The 21,971-nt window shown below is 36.3% G+C and overlaps 1 pseudogene; it reads right to left on the bottom strand.

Moving 5' to 3' along the window:
* Window positions 1–344: 344 nt before the first annotated feature.
* LOC124103215 (serine/threonine-protein phosphatase 2A 55 kDa regulatory subunit B beta isoform-like) lies at window positions 345–13,623 on the bottom strand (annotated as a pseudogene).
* Window positions 13,624–21,971: the final 8,348 nt, after the last annotated feature.

Genomic DNA, 21,971 nt, shown 5'->3' with positions numbered 1-21,971 from the left:
AAGGCCCCTGTTCTAAAGGCTTCATTTCCAACTTATGCTGCTCTTGGAGGTGATGGGCACTTCAGAAGGTGGGGCCTAGTGGAGGAAATTAGGTCATTGCGGGTAAGCTCTTGAAGGAGATATTGGGACCTCAGCCCCTTCCTTTTTCTCTTTGCTTCTTGGGTGTCATGAAGTGACAATTTTGCTCCACCACATTCCTACCATAATGTTTTGTCTCACCATAGGCCCCCAAACAATGCAGTGACCCGAAAGTGACCCAAAACCTCTGAAACCACCAGCCAAAATAAATCTTTCCTCCTTTAAGTTAATTATTTTAGGTATTTTGTCATAGGAGGAAAAGCTAACTAATACCCACCTCCAGAACACTGTTTGGGATTCAAGGATAGACTAGAGTTTGCTGTTTCCATCAGGACCTCAAGGGTCACATCACAACTGGTGTTTTGGTCAGGCATCCTGAAGAAGTTACTGTAGGAGCCCATCATGATGCCACTGTCTGACCCTTGCCATACACATTCAAATTCATCAAAAATGCAGTCATTTTCATAGAGGGACTACCAGATTGCTTTGGAGGTGTTTGACAACCTGGTAAGTCTCAGTATAGGGTTTCTCCATGTTAGGTCCCAGATTTTAATTGTTGGGATGTATCTCCTTCTGTGGCTGAACTTCAAATCCAAAATTTGACAGATAATTTCAGAGAAGTAACCCATTCCTTGGATCCTCTGGCTCTTCAAAAAACTTGATGTGCCTCTCCCACAGAGATGATGCCCATAGGTCACATGACCTAACTGTGTCTTTGCTGATACTGCCGAAATGTGAAGATGCTGCAGTAATGGGGGTAGACCTTGGTCACTGTGATCTCTTCCATAGGTGCTTCCATGTTGGCCAGATGGAAGTCCACAATGTTAAAATTGTGACAGGTGCTTTCAGAGTTCCATGTGTCAATCCTCAGGTCATCAGCAGACCCATAGGTTTCAGTCACTGTTGACTGCTATGTGGTTGATGTGTAAGGGGGTACATTGGCAAGTGGTCCATGGGTCTGAGGATAGGCATCTACAGGGTGGTGGTGGTGGTGGCAGGATGCTGGAGCTGGCCCTCCTCATCTTTTAGATCTTTCCCTTCTGGCCCTGATTATGCTCTCTGACTTCCCACAGCTGCACAGCTTTGTCAGTAGTAGACAGAAGAAAGTATGTTGCATTCTTCTTAGGAAGACATTTTATTGATTTTTCCCCCCTTCTATTTCCAGGCTCTTCAGGTTTGATTAAACTTGTGTTCATGGCTCTGGAATGTGCTATAAATGTTGTATTCACCCCTATGATGAACCTGATGGTTACTCTCTGCCTCCAATGAAATATTATAACTCAGCCTTCCTTGTTCCCTGTTGGCAGTAGGTCTCCTGGTGTTTGAATTCTACTGTGGAGACATCAACTTTATTTCCCTAGTTGCCTTCACTTGGGTAGTTTATGCTTCATCGTTGTGTCACTATTCTCTCTCCTGGATTCTCTTTTGATTCCTCGGAAACTGAAAAATCAACCTTTGATGCTTTCTTTAAGATTACAAATTTTCAGAATGTTGAATTAGTTCCCTAACACTATGAGTACTTATTTTAGCATCATGACAATCTAAAGTGATATAAATACAATGTGTTTTAATTCAATGCAGTTATAATTAATATTAATTGATAATCAAATTGCTCCACTTCTAGCAGAGGAATGTTTTTCGAGTTGCCTCCCACACCTTTTGACAATCATGATAGTCTCTGATTGTTTCCTTCCTCTCTAGTTAATATTCCAGGCTCATTTGATATATTTCATGCCATTGACCTAGAATGAGTCACGAACAAATACTTTGTTCTTTTTGGTGAACAAAGAATTCAGAGACCAAAATCTAAATGTTAAGAAGAATGCTCCTAGCTACTGTAATGGTGATTATTTTTAAGCTTTTTTCACTGGACAGAGGTAGGAAATATATTTGTGCATTTTTAAATGAGAAAATGCATCATAAGTTGATGCAGGTAATTCTAATTGATGTTTTGATTTACAAAGTTTTCTTAATTTAAAAATTAAAAACATACTGTTTCTCTTTGCTGAAAATCTTGTATTCTAATGACATTAAAATGGTTATTTCACAGTTTTATCTTATAAATACTATTTTCACAATATTAATGTTAATGTTATTGCTTAACAATGTGATTATTTGTCTTTGTCCATTTAGGCTCCTATAATAAAATATCATAAACCGGATAACATATAAACAACCAAAATTTCTTACAGTTCTAGAGGCTGGGAAGTTCACTGCTGGTGCCTGCCCACTGTGTCCTCCTGAGGTGGAAGGAGTGAGGCTCCTCTCTGGAGCCTCTTGGTTTCTTCTATAAGAGAACTAGTCCCATTCATGAGGATTTCACTGTCCTGAATCTAAGCATCTCTCAAAGGTTCTACTTCTTCATACTATTACATTGGTCTTAATAAACGAATTTTGGGGGACATAAATATTCAAACCATAGCATTACTGAAAATATTTCGGATATTTCCCTCCAGGTACATGCAATCTAATTATTATACTTTAACTGGTTCTTTGAAAAAATAAAAAAATTGTTAAACCCTTAACTATACTAACAAAGAGAAAGAGAGAAAACTCAAATTACTAAAATGCATGATGAAAATGGAAATATCTCGATAGACACTACTGAAATACAAAAGATAATTAGAAACTATTTTGAAAATTTATATTTAAATAAAATAGAAAATCTCAAAGACATCCACAAATTTCTAGAGACATAAGATCTACCCAAACTGAATCAGGAGGACATACACAATTTGAACAGATCAATTTCAAGCAATGAAATAGAAGACACTATCAAAATCCTACCAATCAAGAAAATTCCAGGACCAGATGGATTCTCAGTCAAGTTCTACAAGACCTTCAAAGAAGAATTAACACCAATACTCCTCAAGTAATTCCATGAAATAGAAAAGGAGGAAACCCTTCCAAACTCATTCTGTGAAACTAGTATCACCTTGATACCAAAATCAGACAAAGACACATCAAGGAAAGAAAACTTCAGACCTTTATCCCTGATGGACATAGACGCAAAAATTCTCAATAAAATTCTGGCAAATCACATACAAAAACATATTAAAAAGATAGTGCACCACGATCAAGTGGGGTTTATCCCAGGGATGTAAGTTTGGTTCAACATACAGAAACTAATAAATATAATTCATCACATCAATAGAGTTAAAGAAAAGAATCATATTATCATTGCAATAGATGCAGAGAAAGCATTTGACAAAATACAGAACCTCTTCATGTTCAAAACACTAGAAAAACTAGGGATAATTGGAACATACTTCAATAGTGTAATAGCTATCTATGGTAAGCCCAAGGCCAACATCATTCTAAATGGAGAAAAACTGAAAGCATTCCCTCTAAAAACTGAAACAAGACAGAGATGCACTCTTTCACCACTTCTATTCAATAGAGTCCTTAAAACTCTAGCAATCAGACAGATGAAAGAAATTAAAGGGACACAAATAGGAAAAGAAGTCAAACTATCACTTTTTACAGATGACAGGATATGCTATTTAGAAGATGCAAAAAATTTCACCAGAAAATTCTAGAACTAATAAATGAATTCAGCAAAGTATCAGGATATAAAACCAATACTCATAAATCAAACACATTTCTATGCATCAGTGATGAATCCACTGAAAGATAAATCAGGAAAACCACCCCATTAACAATAGCTTCGAAAAATAAGTACTTGGGAATAAATCTAACAAAAAAGCTGAAAGACCTCTACAATAAAAACTACAGAAAACTAAAGAAAGAAATTGAAGAAGACCTTAGAAGATGGAAAGGTCTCCCATGATTTTGGATAGGCAGAATTAATATGGTAAAATAGTCGTACTACCAAAACTGCTATACAGATTTAATGCAATTCCTATTAAAATTCCAATGACATTTTTCATAGAACTTGAAAAAACAATCATGAAATTTATTTGGAAAAATAAGAGAACCAGAATAGCCAAGCAATCCTTAGCAAGAAGAGTGAAGCAGGAGGCATTACAATACCAGACCTTAAACTATGTTACAGAGCAATAGTAACAAGAACAGCATGATATTGGCACCAAAAGAGATATGTAGACCAATGGTACAGAATAGAGGACACAGAGACAAACCCACATAAATACAATTACCTCATATTAGACAAAGGCACCAAAAACATATATTGGAGAAAAGATAGCCTCTTCAACAAATGGTGCTGGGAAAACTGGAAATCCATATGCAGCAAAATGAAAATAACCCCCTATCTCTCACCATGCACAAAACTCAACTCAAAGTGGGTCAAGGACCTAGGAATTAGACCAGAGACCCTGTACCTAACAGAAGAAAAAGTAGGCCCAAATCTCCATCATGTCTGATTAGGCACGGATTTCCTTACCAAGACTCCTAAAGTGCAAGAATTAAAATCAAGAATCAATAAATGGGATGGATTTAAACTAAAAAGCTTCTTTTCAGCAAAGGAAACAATCAATAATGCGATGAGAGTACCTGTAGAATGGGAAAAAATCCTTACCATTTGCACCTGAGATAGAGCACAAATCTCCAGAATATATGAAGAACTCAAAAACTTAATACCAAAATAAATAAATAAATAAATAAATAAATAAATAAATAAATAACCCAATCAATAAATGGGCCAAGGAACTGAACAGACACTTCACAGAAGAAGAAATACAATCAATCAACAAACATATGAAAAAAAATGTTCATCATCTCTAGCAAAAAAAGAAATGCAAATCAAAACATCTTTAAGATTTCATTTCACTCCATTCAGAATGGCAAACATCAAGAATACAAGCAATAATAAGTGTTGGCAAGGATGTGGGGGAAAAGGTATACTCATACATTGTTGGTGGGACTGCAAATTGGTGCAACCATTATGGAAAACAGTATGGAGATACCTCAGAAAACTTGGAATGGAACCACCATTTGACTCAGTTATCCCACTCACTGATTTATACCCAAAAGACTGGAAATCATCATAGTGATACAGCCACATCAATAAGAAGTTGTGTTCCATTTGTGTACAGTGTGTCAAAATGCATTATACTGTCATATATAACTAATTAGAACAAAAATAAAAGTCAAACTAATTATTGTTTTAAAATCAATAGAAATAAAGTGGTTATTTTATTGTTATTTGACACTTAATTCTTATTTGATGCTAAAATGATTATTTCCCAGTTTTATCTTATAAATAATAATTTTAGAATATTAATGTTAATGTTATTCCTAAAAGTATGATTCTTTGTCGTTGTCCATTATAGATTGCTATAATAAAATATCTCTGTTGTAACTAGTTTACCACAAAATTTAGGTTCATTTACTTATTTTGCATTATATTTTTAGAAAAACTTTTATTTAAAATTTATTTTGTAATCCTATAAAACAAAATTCCAAATCAAATAGCTTCACTTTCCTTCTCTAGCCTTTTTATTCTGCCCATGCTCCACCCCCCAACATTTTTAAAAAATGTAAGTAGGTATGTGAGTATGTGTGTATCTATATTCTATTTTTCCTAGATAAACAGCATCATTTCATATACAATATATATATTTCATATTTCATTTTGCTTTTTCTTAGCAATGATTTTGTTGATAGTGTTGAAGATTTGGTGATATATAAATATATTTGTCATTCATCTTTAGATCTACATAGTAAGTATTAGACATTATTACATTGCATGGATATACTGGTACTTATTCAGCCAGTTCTCTGTTTATAAAAATTTGGATAATTTTCATATTTTTGTTATTCCAAGTTGTGTAGCGATGGCCTTGTGTTAGTAATTTTTCACTCTCTGATTAATAGTAATAAGGCCAGCATATTTTTCATACATATTCCTAGAAAGGGTTTCCTGGGTCAAAGAGTTAACATACATGTATCCTTGCTAGGCTTTTCTAATTATTCTCAAATGGGGTTATGCCATATTGAATTTTTACCAACATAGGTAATGTGTGGCATCTTGCTATAATTTCAATTTATATGTAATAAAAATTGGAGAAATTTAGAAGCTTTTGCAATTGGGAGAATCATGGTCTTCTCTCTAGAAAACTATCAAATGTTGATTGTCCGGATTTATACCATTTTTTATTTATGAAGAGATTAAACTTAGCCTTCCTATTCAGACTTTCTATAACCTTCTTGCCTCTTTTTATATATGCAACAGAGATCTTTCTATATTAGCTTTGATCCAGGATTCTTGGTTTAATATATGTATAAATTTAAATATTTTTAAAATTTTATTGTAAATTGAGATTTTTCTATTTTTTTTTTTTTTAAAGAGAGAGCGGGGAGAGAGAGAGAGTGAGAGAGAGAGAGAGAGAGAGAGAGAGAGAGAGAGAGAAGTTTATTATTTATTTTTTAGTTATCGGCGGACACAACATCTTTGTTTTGTATGTGGTGCTGAGGATTGAACCCGGGCCGCACGCATGCCAGGCGAGCGCGCTACCACTTGAGCCACATCCCCAGCCCGAGATTTTTCTATTGCTAGTCCATCCTGTTGATACTTTTGTTTGTGACTTTGATTTTGTTCTGTATTTTTGATGATAACATTCTGATTGATTTGAAATTTGAATACTTAGTATATCTACTTATTTATCAATCCATCTATTCATTATCCATCCTAGCTATTGCCAAAATAGTGTTGGCTTATAAAGAAAAGTATAAGTAAAATAATATTAAAAAAGGAAAACTATCAGGTTAACAGTTTAAAAAGGTGGCAAATGGATAGGAAATGGGGGAAAATCATAAAAGTTGGAGCTAGAAATCTACAATTAAGCTCTGACTTTTCTAGCACCTAGGCTCAGAGTAAAACTTGAAAGATTCTGTAACTCTCGTTGTGTAATAGTAACAATCATACCAGCTCATTAGAAAAGGATACAGGATTCGCTTTGCCATTGAAGAAAAGTTTAGTTGGAAGTTCTACTTCTAAATAGGGACTAACTAGCCTGTTATGGTCAACCTTTGTATAAGCTGCACATGCTTCACATGTATGTATGTGTATACATATATGCTTGTGTTTATAAGTTTTAAAAGGTTGGAGAGCTACCAAAAATTGAGAACTCGCAGGCCAAAATTATCAGAATGAAAGAAAGGATAGAAAGGACATTTGGTCCCATGTGACATTTCCACTGGAGATATTTGCTGATTTGCAAATAGCAGTGGAGAGGCTGAGAAGATGAAGAGAGATTTTTGGCATCTCATGAGGCTGGAATGAAATAATTGGAGTTAAGGATCTGCCAAGGAGAAAAGGTCTTAGTAGTCAGCCCAGACTTTCATTTGGGTTCCTGCAGGTCCAAATCTTAAAGATAAATGATTGAAAATACATCATTTACCACAGGGACTGCCTTCCAGCTCCAATCATCTCTATCTATAATGTATTAAGAGATTCTGTCTCATTCCCTGGCAAAAGCACAGAGTATATTTATAATACTTAATGCTGTTAAAAGACTTGTATCCAAAGTATATTAAAACACCTACAAATGAGTAGGAAAAATTACAGACAACAGAAAAGTGGGGAAAATACTTGAACAGATACTTCACAAAGGAGGATTGCCAAATAGCCAAGAATCATCGGAAAAGTTTCAAATTTTAATTATAATTAATCATGAAGTTGCAAATGAGAATCATAATGATATAGTATAACACACCTTATGGAATGTCTAAAATTAAAAAGTTGGAAAACACCTCAAGTTGTTAAGAGTGAAGAAATTGAAACTTTCTTACAGAATTGGTGGAAATATAAATTGGTTTAACCACATTAGAATACCATTTGGCAACATGTGCTTAGTCAGAACAATCCACATGTCCTCTGACCCCAATCCTTTATTCCCAGGTGTGCTCAACAGCAATTGGGCAAGAGAAGCATATGGATGATCCTTAACAAACTATAAAAATGTTCAAAATGGCATTATTTGTAATAGCCCCAAATTGGAAACAATCCAGATATCCATCAACACTAGAATAAATTATAGTACATTTGTATATTATAAAACAATAAAATAAGACTACTGCTTCATGTAACACAAATGAACTTGATAAACATTATATTGCATGAAAAAAGGCAAACACAAGAGTACATAGTGATTCATCTGTATAAACTTTAAAAATAGTCCAAGCTGGGCTGTGGTGCTGGAGATCGTAATGGGGGAGGAGAGTGAAATCAAGAATTAGAGGAGGTGTGTGAGATGACTTTGGATATTGATCATAGTTTATTCCATTACTTGGGTGGCAGCTACAGAGGTGTGTCCACTTTGGGATTGAGCTGGATACTTAATTATGTTTGCTCTTTTCTTTATGTGTATTATACTTCAATAAAAATTCCCCTTAGAAGAACATTATGATCATTTCCTCCTTTGGACTCTGTTCTATTTCCAAATCATTAATTTTTACATCTATTTTTTAGATTACTCCATGTATATTTAGGATTTGGACAAGCAACATCTTCCAAAGAAAATTTTGTTAGTTATTAAAGATATCAAATGAGAGAAGATGTGGAAAGTTAAGAATTCAACAGAGAAACCCATAGCAGAAAGATGTGAGTCAACTGGAGATAAGTAAAAATTATAGGAAAATAGAACAGTAATGGCAATTCATTTGAGTTCCCACAGGCATGTACTTTTCCTTAACATCAGGTCAAAAATAGTGTTGTACTTTTTTCTTTTATGTCATAAAAAATAACAAATACATACTGCAGAAGACACAAGAACCCATCAGAAAAAGAAAGGAAAGATAGCTACAAAAAATAAATAATCCTGTATTCCTAAAACAACCTTTGTAAACATGCTGTTGAATGACCTTACATTTAATAATTTTAAAATACATTTACAAAACTTGAATTATACTTACAGGTTTTTCCTAAGTTTCCTTTTGCTTATGTCCAATCACGTGTGTACTTAAGCAATGCATCCTGATGATCTAGTTATCTAAACTGAGAGCAGAGATAAATCAGTTGTGATGAGGTATGGGTTGAAGACCTGGCTTCTATAAACCCATAGAGAACAGCTGCAGAGAATGGAATGAGGGACTATCTGTATCTATAATCAGAAGACAAATTCCCCTGAGACAAACATATTTTCCTGTGTTGTTCAAGTCTCATAGTCAAATGCTTTGGAGGCTAGTAATTAGATAGTTAGGGAATTCTCTGAATTCCCCAGAAAATAGCTTCATTTTTGTCCACGTTTTTGCATTCTAGACAGCATATAAGGAAGAGCTGGGCGGCATTAAGGAGCAAGGGCACTTTTGTTTACTTGCTCATCCTGTAAGGACATAGTGCCTGCTCAGAGGAAAATTTTCTTTGGCATTTTGTCTGCTTTGGAATTCTCTTCTCTGTTGGGTAGGGTTTATATTACAAGATGCATGCCTCAGTCATTGCCTGCCAATCCGTGAAATGTCTGGAGTATGGGGGAGGTTTAGTCACCTAAAGCCCAGTGACATTAAGGGACACACACTGTTCAAACCTTCTTCTCACTTTCCTCTCCCTATCTCACCCAGGGTAAAGGGTAACTTGAGATGCTGCACTTGGCATCTTTCCTGTTCATACACTCTAGCACTATCTGTGAATTCAGCAGGAGGGGATGACTGTGAAAGCTGCCTGGGAAGTGTATTTCTTCAGGATTCTTGCACAAGGGAGAGAGTTTTTTAAAGTGTAAAGCACTTTAAAAAAATTTGTGGTAAAATAAACCAATCACAAAATTTGCTATTTTGATTATTTTATATGATAAATCAGTGACATTAAGTCATCACCATCACCACTATCTATTTCCAGAACTTTTTCATCTTTTGAAAGGAAACTTCATACTCATTAACATTGCTTTTCATTCTAGGGTACTCTTGTACCCCTCCAACCCCTGGCAACCATCAACCTGTTCTGTGTCTCTACGGATTTGACTTTAATGGGTATTTCATATAAATAGAATCATATAATATGTGGCCTTTCATGTTGGACTTCTTTCAATTGTTTCAGTGTTTTCCTGGTTCATCCTTGTTGTCACGTGTATCCGTACTTCCTGACTTCTAAAAGCTGAATACTATTCCATCATATGGATAGATCATGTTGTGCTTACCCATCCATCAGTTGTTGGGCTTTGTAGTTGTTTCCACCCTTTGGCTATTATAGATAGTGAGGCTGTGAACATGTGTGTACAAATATTTGAGCACCTGTTCTTTTTTGGGTGTTTAGGAATAGAATTGCTGGATCATTTGGTAATTCTGGCTTGAATTTTGGGGGAATTGCTATTTTTCACAGTTAGCAAAAGAATTTATGTCTGGAAATTTTCAATACTGGGATTTACTTTAAGATAAATTAGTAAGGACTTTTAAAACTTCTCTTCTCCATTATTTGGTTCCCCTCACTCTCCTCCTGGTGTCCAGTTTCTTCATGTCAACACTTAACTTCTGGTTTTGCCCAGTGAGTCACATGTTGTGGAGGGGGAAGCTCAGTATGTGTGTTGATGATTCTCTTGTATACTTCTGTCAATGGACTTGTGTGTTGCCTTCATAATTTACAGTTTAATACGTCATAATGCTTCACTCTGGAAAGTAGGACTAATGATATTTCTGATGTTAAAGGCACGTGAATGGAAAGAGCCTTTGACAGTTCAGAGTGAGTAGAGGACTTGAGATACTTTATTCACACTGAATAAGGAGCAGGTGCATTATAGGACTTATTCTAAGGGGCATATTGTCAGTGTGGTTGAACATAAGCTGCTCCCTTCCAAAACATATCCCAGAATCTTGCAGAGTTGGTATAAAGGGACAGAGTGGGTTGATTGGAAATTGCTGTAATATATGGTTGGTATAAGATAAATTAGGGACCCAGAGAGAGCAGTGACTTGAGTGTGCTTATGGAGGAACTAAGTGGAAACCAGCCACTTTGCGTATGTTATGTATTCAAGCATTCAATTTATTCTGGATCTTTCACATATAGATCAATTGACCTGACACATAAGCATGGGAATTGGCCCAGAGACTGAGAGAGCATTGTTAATGGTCAAAAGATGAGCTAGAAGCCTATAATCTTTTAATTGAGAAAGTTGTGATTATTTGGCATTGCTTGGATTCTCTGCGTTAGATAAGTTAATTTTTAAATTTTAAATGTTCATTTTATATAGATATAACATTTTCCAGTGATTTTTTTCTTTATCCTACATCTGGTTATTCTTAAATTGAGTGTACATTCTACTACTTGCTGGAAGCATCTATTGTAAGGATTTATTCACAAGGAGGAAACTTTAAGAATGTGGTAAGCTGATATCAGCATCTTAAAGCTGATATCTTAATCAGATCCTGATCCTTATTCCCAATTGCACTCCCATCTCTGAACCTATACAATGGACATAAGGGAATATCTCATGGGGGTAGTTTAAAGATGATGTTGCTAATATCGGGGAGGTTCATGGGAAATTATATATTTCTTTGTTATGAGCAAAGAGAAAAATCTCAATACTATCTCCTTTGAACACATATCAGAAATAAAAATATTTAATATAATGCAGTGTATCAGTCAGTTGTTGCTCACTTGATATCCTGGGAGGAGAAAACAGGTGTGTTATGCTGACAGTGTTGCCAAATTCACACATGGCTGAGATATGAATAGTGGTGCTAATTACACTTCGCAGAATGGGTACCCAATTAATCTAATGGAGAATCCCACCAAACTTAACTTCATATCAAATGTGCTAAAAATAGTATAATCCCCGCAGGGACTGATGTGCTGATTTTATTTGCCTGTTTAAGTATCATAAGAATATAGTATGTTATATTCTCTGACCCTACCTATTATTGGAATTAGGATGCAATAAAAAACGAAATTGAAGAAAAATAGAAAAATTTCTTCTATAATATATATTCTAAAAATCTAGGTTTGGTTTCTTTATTTCATAGGCTTCAAAGGATGGGCTATCTGGTTAAGTAATGTTGTAAGTAAACTAGTTCAATGCCACAAATGAACAGATACTAAATAAAATGCCTTTATTTTGTATATTAATTTAGAAGCTTACAGCTTGAAGTATCAGCTGGCTAAACTCTTGGAATATGAAATATACGAGTGTCCTCTGCCATGAGGATTTAAGCAGAGTCAATATGGCTCCATCCAAAAAGCAAGTTGTTAGCTACAAGCCAAAATCTATGTTCTTGGGCCATGTTTTCCAAATATAATGGAAACATGTGCTCACTTTGATGGAAAAAAAGTTTGATTGGTCTCCTTTCATTAAATAAACATACCATCTTATAATAATGGCACTTATATTTTATACTTATATTGTGAAAATGTAACTAAGAATAAGCTCATTATGCTTAGAGATAGTAAACCATTATCAAATCAAAGCAAATTAACAAATATCATGAAAATTACTAAACTGCTGGGTGCAGTGGCCCATGCCTGTAATCCCAGTGACTCAGGAGGATTGTAAATTTGAGGTCAGCCTGAGAAACTTAGCAAGATCCTATCTCAAAATAAAAAAAATTAAAAAGGGCTAGGGGTGTAGGTCATTAGTAAAGTGCCTCTGGGTTTAATTCCTGGTATCACCCCCATCTCCGCTAAAAAAAAAAAAAAAAGAGGAAGAGAGAGAGAGAGAGAGAGAGAGAGAGAGAGAGAGAGAGAAAATTAGCAAACTGAAATCCAAATTCTACACTGATTTAGGAAAACTTAGTTGCCAGTCATAAATTTTTTTTTGTGATGCTAAATTTTTAGTTCTATGTAGTTTTGGTATCATGAACACAATCTCTCTATTTCTTTGGTCAAGCCATTAAGAAATCTTCATTCATTTGACTCGCTGATTTTCATTTGGCCTTTAGTTGACACAAATATGTCACTTTTATATTGGTTACTCCTCTGCCTTCTCCATGTAAATTAAAATAGTATCGTTTGGTGCCAATGCAGTAGAAAAATGAAAAACAGGTACTAAAACAGAGAGGAAATACTCATTTCTAGGTAGTTATTCACGTGACCCAAACTTATTCTTTCATAAGTTTTTTAGATTTTTATATTAAAAACATAAAATAAAAAATTCTATTCTAAGGAATTTGACAAGACTTTCTTTCCAACTCTTCTTCTTATTATTTTTTTCCAATGACTTAGTGTGTTCTGGTCCTTATTTTTCTAGTTCTTGGAGTTCAGCTCTGCAACTTGACTTCAGCAACTTGACCTTCAGGGACCTCTGGCACCTCCAGATTTTGTAGCTCTCTAGAATTTGCATCTAGAATTTTGTACCAATGAATCCCTTTAAAGATTTTGGCTTTTCTAACTCCTGTATCCTGAAAGGGAAGAGAGAAAGAAAAATCTGCAGTACCATTCAGACTTCCCTCTGTTCACTGCAGTCTGTGGGGAAGCCCACTGATTATCTCATCTACGAAGTAAACACTGTCCTTCCTCTGCCTTCCTTCTTTCCCCTTCTATTCCACTGCATGCGACTGCCTGACTAACTGCTCTAAAATGCATTGTGATATAGATATTCAATTTTTCTCAATTGCCCACAGATGAGTATAAACCCTTTTACCATGTTTCAAAATTCTTCACAATTTAACCTCAACTTACCTTGACATCTCAAGCACCACCATCCCCTACAGTACATTATGGTCCAGCCAAATTGGATCACTGTTTGTTCCCTGTGCTTTTCTGCTTCTGAACTTGCTCATGCCATCCCTTCTGCTGGTAATGCTTCATCCACCATCTGTGCCTTCTGAAATCTGACTCGTGGCTTAATGCCCAGTTCAGCTGCCTCCTCCTCAGTGGTGAAAGCATTCTATGATCATCCCAACAGGAAGAGAGGTTCCTTTTGGATTTCTAGGGTCCTCACTCCTTCTCTGCAGGAACCCCACTTCAGGGTGCCTCTCATGGTAGCCACTGTGGGCATGTATCATCTATGGCTCTTTGGTCAGAGTTAGATTCCTGGGTGTAGGAATCAAACCTAATTATTTTTTTTATTTTCTCCACCATCTAGCCCAGTGCTTTTGGCATTAAAAAAAAAAAGAAGAAAAAGAAAAAAGAAAAACAAAAACAAAATGCTATTTATTACTGCATAAATAGGAAACTGAAAATCACAATTCTAGAAGAGGTGTGAGTAAACAGTTGAATACAGCTGTAAGTAACGGGTGGTATTTTGCCTTTGAAAACAGCAAATCAACTTGTAAAGTCTGATAACTTTTTCCAGGTTTCAGGCCAGATAGTTATTTTCATGCATGATCAATAACACATTTAACAATTTGTTCAAAAGTAAATAAAAAAAGATCATTATAAAGAATAGGCAGCCAATTCCTGTTCACTAAAATAAGGAGACATATTTATGCACATGCAGGAGACCTAATGGGAAAACAGAGCAATGGCCCAAGACTCTGGTCCAAGGACATGTTGTTAACCGCCTAGAAACTATGTTTACTGAAAACAGCAGACTTTGGGCATTGCCGGGCCCCTGTAGTTCCTGGCAATCATTTTTGCTCTGAACTTTAAAACATGAATAACTAATTCACATCAGTTCATTGACTTCACTGACTTAGTTTTTACTTATTTATTTTCTCTTGGTGTAGCATATATTAATGAAAAAATGAAAATACATAGAAATACATTCTTTGACTAAACTCTGACACAAAACTGGGGTCAAACTTATCATTTACAGAAATGTTTTGGCTTTTAAATAAATAATTTTCTTTAACTGGGCCCTATTAGTATAAACACCATTATGAATGGGCACATTTTTTCTTTTGGCGGTGTTTATTTTCAGTCGCGTCTAAATACATTACTTCTTATTCCAACACTATTGGTTGCCAAAGTTATAATAATAAATTTATCAAAGCGAAATGCCTGCCTTGCAGACATTCTTGGTTACGAGAAGGGCAACACATGTGTTAGTCAGGAGGAGGGCCGTTGCTTGAAGTTGTCATGTGACTAGTTGGTAAACCAGGTCATCTATAGGTGTGTAGATGATTGATGTAGATGATTGATGTTTGATTCCTGGACATTTTTTTTTTTTTTTTTTTTGGTGTCACAGTGTACCCAAGTGGTGCAGAAAATCAGAAAATTCTTTCTTCTGCAAAATTTTAAGCTCAAGGGACAGTAGTGGTGATATATAGACATCTGAGAGGGACAACTTTCCACCCAGGACTGAATCCTAGTGTCATAAAATAAGCAAAGAAAAATATTGTTTTTCAGGAAGAGGGGATGCTTTGTCATCCGGGGACTTACCAAGGAGCACTAGTGAGGCATGCATTGACCAAGGCCTTCTCAGCACTGTGTGAGAAGAAACATCCCAGCCAAGGGCTGCTTGGTTCATTGTGCTGGTTTTGCATTGAGCAAAGTTTTACAACTATCTGGATCCTATTGGTGAACTGCTTCTATTGTCAGAATCAGGCATCTGGTCTTCTTTACCTGGTGTTATTTACTTTTAATTCATTTGATGGATACCTTCTTTGTGACCATTACTTGGCTTCCTGTATAATTTTGCTTATTATTAGGAAATGTGCTAGCACAGAGAACTTTGTTATTTTTTGTTGCACCTATTTCTCTCAAGTCAAAAAAGTTAAGTTCAATAACCTTGTGACCTAGTTAAAGCAAGTGAATCTGTCCCCAGTATTAACAAAATCTCCTTTCTGAGGCTATGAAACTGAGAGCCAGTCCCTGGACTGCGATGAAGCACATTCACAAAGGAACAGCCATCTTGTAAGGCTGCACAGACATTTCACCAGATGGAGGCAGGAAAGTGATTGTTCTGAGTATTCTCTGAAAGTGGCACGACCGGCCTACGTGTTTGGATGTTTGTGCCATGCTAGGCAAGTGCTCCTGAGCCACAACTCCAGCCCTGGTTTTTACATTTCTGAAGGAACACGGAGACCCTACTACAAAGATAAAGATTATTAAGTTTCTCAAAATGTTACTATTAGCTGCAATGATGTATTTTTTCTTTTAACTGCTTTTTAAAAAAAGAAGCCCAATTGACCAAGTCTGTTGCAGTAACTGGTCATTGAGGCAAATATTTCCTGCTGCCATGACAGGTTTCCAGAAATTTTACTTCATTATCTTCGATCACTTTATCTGGACGTCAGTTCAGGGTAGCTGGTGATAGAACTTCACTGCCTTTCTGCTCTATCTCTAAAGTTTTATAGTATTGGCACCAGACTCTGTCTGGCAGAGTGATTCCATGAAGAAGATCAATTAGCCTGGTTATGACTCCAGAAGGTCTGGACTCCAAAGAGACAGAGCTCTGTATAAATAGGGCTAACCCCTCTGAAGTTACTGGAACTTCAAAGCTCACTTTGCGTCTTACTGGAAGGGTGTTCTTCAGAGGCCAAAGGAGTGTTCTTTATATACACAGGAAAACTTCTCACAGGAAAATACTTCTTGTTCCTGATAAGAGAAAATTATTCCTGGGGTTATCATGATTAAAAAAAGTGATGTAAAGTACAAGGAAGAGCATCTTATCTACTGAAGGAAGCCTGTCTCTCTAATATTTAATGCTTACTAATGTTTGACATGCACTGATGAACTTTGGCAATTATTTCAGTTGACCATTTTCTCTCTTTCTATTCAATGCTGGAGATTGGACCCAGGGGTGCTCTACTACTGAGCTACATCCCCAGACCTTTTTACATTTTTGTTTTGAGATAGGGTCTTGCTAAGTTGCCATGGCTGGCTTCAAACTTGCAGTTCTCCTGCGGAGCCTGCAAATTGCTGGGATTTCAGGTGTGCATCATCACTACTGGCCAGTTGCCCATTTTCTCTCAATGCTCGGCATTACTTTTAGATATGCCTTTTATTCTTTCTCAGAAACACCAGCCATCTCATGGAAATAGACACAGGAATCATAATAGAGGCCCAATTACACACCATAGACTCGTAAAAGAATTCTCATTGGTAAAACACTGGAATAATCACTGTGGTCTACGACAACTATGTGTGAGTATGGCTGGTAAGGATTTTAAGTGTAAAGAATTGATTTTCATGTTTTCCACTGAAGTACTGAATTTTAATCACACATACATTTTTGTACACTTGATATTTCTTTGTGTGTGTTTGTAAAGTGCTTACCCACATATTTCATCTTGATCCTTACAATATCTATGTATTAAGAAGGTACATATTGTTATCGCCATTTTATTTATGAAAAATCTATGAGTCTCCCAGAGGTTAAGTGGCTTGCTTGATGATAATAAATGGAAAAGAAAATTCCATGAAATATATGTATATATTTGGCTGCTTCTTTTATGTGTCTTCTTGGATCATTAACCAACTTAATGTCCAAAATGCCTACTCATTCACCAGTTGGAGTACCACCATTTTTGCCTTAGGTGTTGGAAACCCATGCATCACTCTTGAAGGATTTTGTTTTGGGTAATCTCTTACCTCTAAGATCTACTCAACACAAATTAGTCACCCCTTCTAAAATGTGTATGGTCTCCACTTCTGTCCATCATTACAGCCAACACCCTGACTAAATCATTGCCATCTCTGTTGGGCTACAAAGTTGTGTCCTACATTATACTCACCTCCAGTCAATTCTCTACTCATCAGATAGTTGATTAAATATGTGAAGCAGATAATCTTTCACTCTTGTTAAAAATCCTACAATGCTTCTCATTGCTCCTGGAGTAAAATCTAAATTCTTTATCCTGACCTGTATGATCTGCTCGACCTCATTTTGTGCTTCCTGTCCCTTGTCCATTATATTCCATCCACTCTAATCTTTCTTTCAGATTCTTTTTAAAAAATATTTATTTTTTAGTTGTAGTAGGATTCAATACTTTTATTTTAGTTATTTATTTTTATGTGGTGCTGAGGATTGAACCCAGGGCCTTGCACATGCTAGGTGAGTGCTCTACTGCTGAGCCACGACCCCAGCCCTCTTTCAGATTCTTAAGCATGCAAACTCCACTCTGTCACTTTAGCACCTTTGTACAGTCTATTCAGTCTGTCTGGAATGTTCTTGAAATGCCTGGATCCTTACTTTCTTAAGGTCTTAGCTTAATTATTATTCTTATTATTATTATTCTATAATAATTAATTATTCTTAATATAGAGGCCTTTAATAAAAATCTCATCTAAAACAGCCCACTTGCCTTTTCTATGTAATCACTCATTGTTTTCTTCATAACACTTACCACAATTAATATTTTGGAGTTTGTATATATTTTTTCTCTTTTTGAACATAAGCTTCACCAGGGCAGGGGCTATATTTTACTTGTTTGCATTATGTCCTGAGATCTTAGTACACCATGTTAAGTATATTAGATTCTCAATAGATATTTGTAGAATAAATGAACCGCATAATTCAAATGTCTCAATGAGAAATAAAGATACTTTAAAGTGAAGTGTTTTACCCAAAGTAGAAACAAGGACTTACTGACTGGATCCATCCCTTTCTATTTCTGGTATGGATTTAGTTTGACAATGATGTAAAGATATTAAAAATAGCTGGATCGTTCATTCAGTTGTTGGGTGAGACTAGCTCCATTTTAAGTTGCGTGTTTGCCTTAGGTAGGTAAAATGTTATGACTCTGCAGTTATAATGTAATCAAGATCTTTTAGCCTATTTCTGAATGTTAGGAGTCTGGTTTACCTACCACCGCACATTCCTGATGACTCATAAGAACAGTATAAACCAAGAAGGAACTTAATGACTAAAGGTCACAATTGTTGCAAGGATTGTTCAGTGTGGTCAATGTGGGAAAGGATGATTCTTGAAAAATGAACTTTTGTTTTCCATTTTCTATTTGGATCTTCCTTCTTTAGGACTTGCAGAAATCCTTACAGCGATCTTTTCTAGTGGAAACAGAGATTGTCCTCAAGGGATCGCCCATGACAGGACCAAACCCTGTGTCCAGCCTTGGAGAGATGTGGGTGTGGAAGACGGCACTGAGACAATGCCTGTTGGGATCCAATCTTGGATTCAGTCTTGTTTCTAGCCATCACATCACCTTGGCTCATTGTTGGTCCCCCTCATAGATTCCTTTGGGCGTCAATGCACCTATCTTCCACTGCTGTGAGGGTTGACTGCTAACACTTCAGGGATGTGCTTGTTGCTGTCCTAGTAAGTTGCCTCATCTAGAAATGCTTACACATACTTCTCATCACCAACCCAAGGGCAGTGCTTAGCCAATGGTTGATGGATTATGTAGGTAAAAATTCTGGGTTTCTTACTTGAGGAAGGAAAACTCTGTGGTTCTATTCATGCTCCAAAGTCCTCTGTGACAGCAGACAAAAACTTTGCCTAAACTTGTAGTCTCCCCAGCTACTGTTCTACTTCCCATCACTCCATCACAGATTTTACAGGAAACATGCCCTACATAACTCACTTGTATACTCTTCCCAGGCCCAGACACTGAGGAAATCTGACCTAGAACACTTTGTATTTGGAATCTATTTCTAAGTGACAGAGTTGAGGAATTATCTTGGTGGCTCAGAATGCCAACATTCTTATTATCATACTCTGGAGTACCAGTGACAGTCCTCAGGAATGGGGTGTACCCATGAATTTCCCATTTTGACTTTCAGTCTGACCCATCCCAGCTATGAAGGGAATGGATACTACTTATACGACAACATCGCAGTCTTCAGGGCTGAGTAGAAATGGAGTGCTATTTCAAGAACTAAGCATCCTTCTGTGCCCACCCGCCAGTTAATTACAGGTTAAGCACCCTTGACGTTCCCATTTCAACTATCCCCAAAGAAGCTCATCTTGTAAGAAAATAATATGTTCAATGTTCATTTGCTTACCATGACTTTAATTCTCCTTATCTTCCTTCTTCCCATCTTTTGTTATAGTATGGGCCAATTTAGCTCTAGACAACTTGATATGTCCCACAAGAGGCAGGTCTTCTCCTAGGAAGTATAGTAATTAAATATTGTCACAGGTTGAGCTGCCCAAGAAACTGACTTTGGACCGAAATGAGCACATGACATTTATATGGAAATGCTAAACAGATCCGTAGCTCTGGGAGGGAAGAGGAGGATGCAGGACCAGGCTAAGGGAGAACTGAACAGCAATGCAGTCTTGATAGAAGTCTCAGTCAACTCATGGGGAGGTTTGGGGATGATCATTCAGAATCATCCTGGGCCGGGCCAAGGAGCTGGGCCTGCTCACTACAATGTCAATTATTCATCAACCATGGGCTTCCCCAGGAAGTGGGTGATCTTTAGTGTTGAGACTTTCTTCAGTAGAGGCAATTCTTGCAGGTGGCTGACAGTTGAGGGTGGGATGTCTGCCTGCAGCACCTGCTGAGGTGGCAGACTAATTCTTCATTCCTAAAGAGGAATATGGGTGGTATAGGAACATGTGTAGTCCCTTCTGTGCTTAAAAAATCCAGGGGAAAATGGAGACCAAATCTACTGCTCAAAGATTGACTTTATGTGGCCTCATTCCCTGAGGTCACATTTCCCTCAAGAATCTGACTTAAAGAATGTAACAGGAAAACTCATCCAGGTGTGTTAATTGTGGGCTCTGTGTACTTCTAGGTTTAAGTTGGTTGGGGCTGGATTTGGGTGCAGACTTATTTCCATAGTGCCTTCTACTTGTCAGTCCAAGAATAAAATAGAGTTGGTTGACATCCTGGTTGTTCTACTAGAGGATCGTGTTTTTGTAACATAAGATCATGAATTCTATTTCTGGTATCGTAAGATTTAAATTTAGCTGGGAGCTGGACTGGCTGTGTGTCTTTGAACACATATCTATTAAAAGAAAGCCCTGGGCTATGAGAAAAATGCTTATCACAGCCTCTCCCAGTGTTTTGGCAACTTCGAAAGAAGGGAGAATATTTGAGAAGTGAGAAAGTTAATAGAAATTTGAGTAGACACAGGGTAACTAGATTCAGGAAAGTGTCGATAAAGTGAAAGATGTCAACTAATTGACTTGATCAAACTTCCAACACTTTGCATTTTTATTTCCATTTTTTAAACATGCATATTTCATTATAGGCTTTATATTTTTTTCAGGTAAAAGTATATATACAGTGAGTACTTTTTTCTATAAAAATAAATGGTAGCTGATCAGCTATGACATTTTAAAATTATGAGTTATAGGACATTTTACAAATTACTGCTCACACATAGTGCTTGGATAAATGGTACATGTTGGAATAGTCTATCAAATTGTAGAAGGTTTAGTCTAAACTCCAGACTTTTTTTTTTAACTCTCTAACTAAAATGTCTGGTAGAGCAGCACATGTATGAAAATGGCTTAGAATGCTGCCAAAACCTAATGAAGGATTGGTGTAACTGGGATGCAGAGTTAGCATTATGGATTTCATGAGCTTCTCAGGAGAAGTGAAGCCTCTTCACTTTAATTTAGGCAGTACCTCTATCAGTAAACAACTCTGATAAAACTTTAATCCCATCATGGCTTATAGTCCTGCTACTGAAACATGGTAACAAGTCATTTGTCATGAGAGTAGAGTTCCAAAAATGGCCTAAATGTAGCTTCAGGGTACCTGCGAGAGGGGTTGATTCTGCTCCTGGATGCTGTTCTTGCATGAAAACTCTAAATATGAGATTGTGTCTTTCTTAGTTCCTTTTTTAAAATTTTTTTTCAATTGGAAAATGTGGTGGAGAAAAGAAGGCAGTTTTTTTTTTTTTTTTTTTTTTTTGTCCTTTTGCATATCCGTATTGGGGAACCAAATAAAATCCAGAAGACCTAATAAGATTTAGCTTTCCAGCAATATAAATAATTTAATCAGATTAATGACATTGTTCTACCTGAGGGGTTCCATAATTAGTGGATTATTGAAGCCACGTGAAAGTTATCTGCCATTAGCACCTGGAGGAATTCCTGTTGTCTTAGACCATGGAATCCAGTGATATGAATATTCCTGTCATGCAAACTGTAAAGATAATAAGCCCCTGGCATTTTGTAAGCTATATAAATCCACAGATTTCACATTAAATATTTAAGGCACAGGAGGTGTTATTTGTTAGGCTATAGATA

Source organism: Marmota monax, unplaced genomic scaffold (genome assembly GCF_021218885.2).
Source record: "Marmota monax isolate L192 unplaced genomic scaffold, Marmota_monax_Labrador192_F-V1.1 WCK01_AAM20220418_F8-fsc00172, whole genome shotgun sequence".
Lineage (NCBI taxonomy): Eukaryota > Metazoa > Chordata > Mammalia > Rodentia > Sciuridae > Marmota > Marmota monax.
This window is presented reverse-complemented; position numbering and strand designations above follow the sequence as displayed.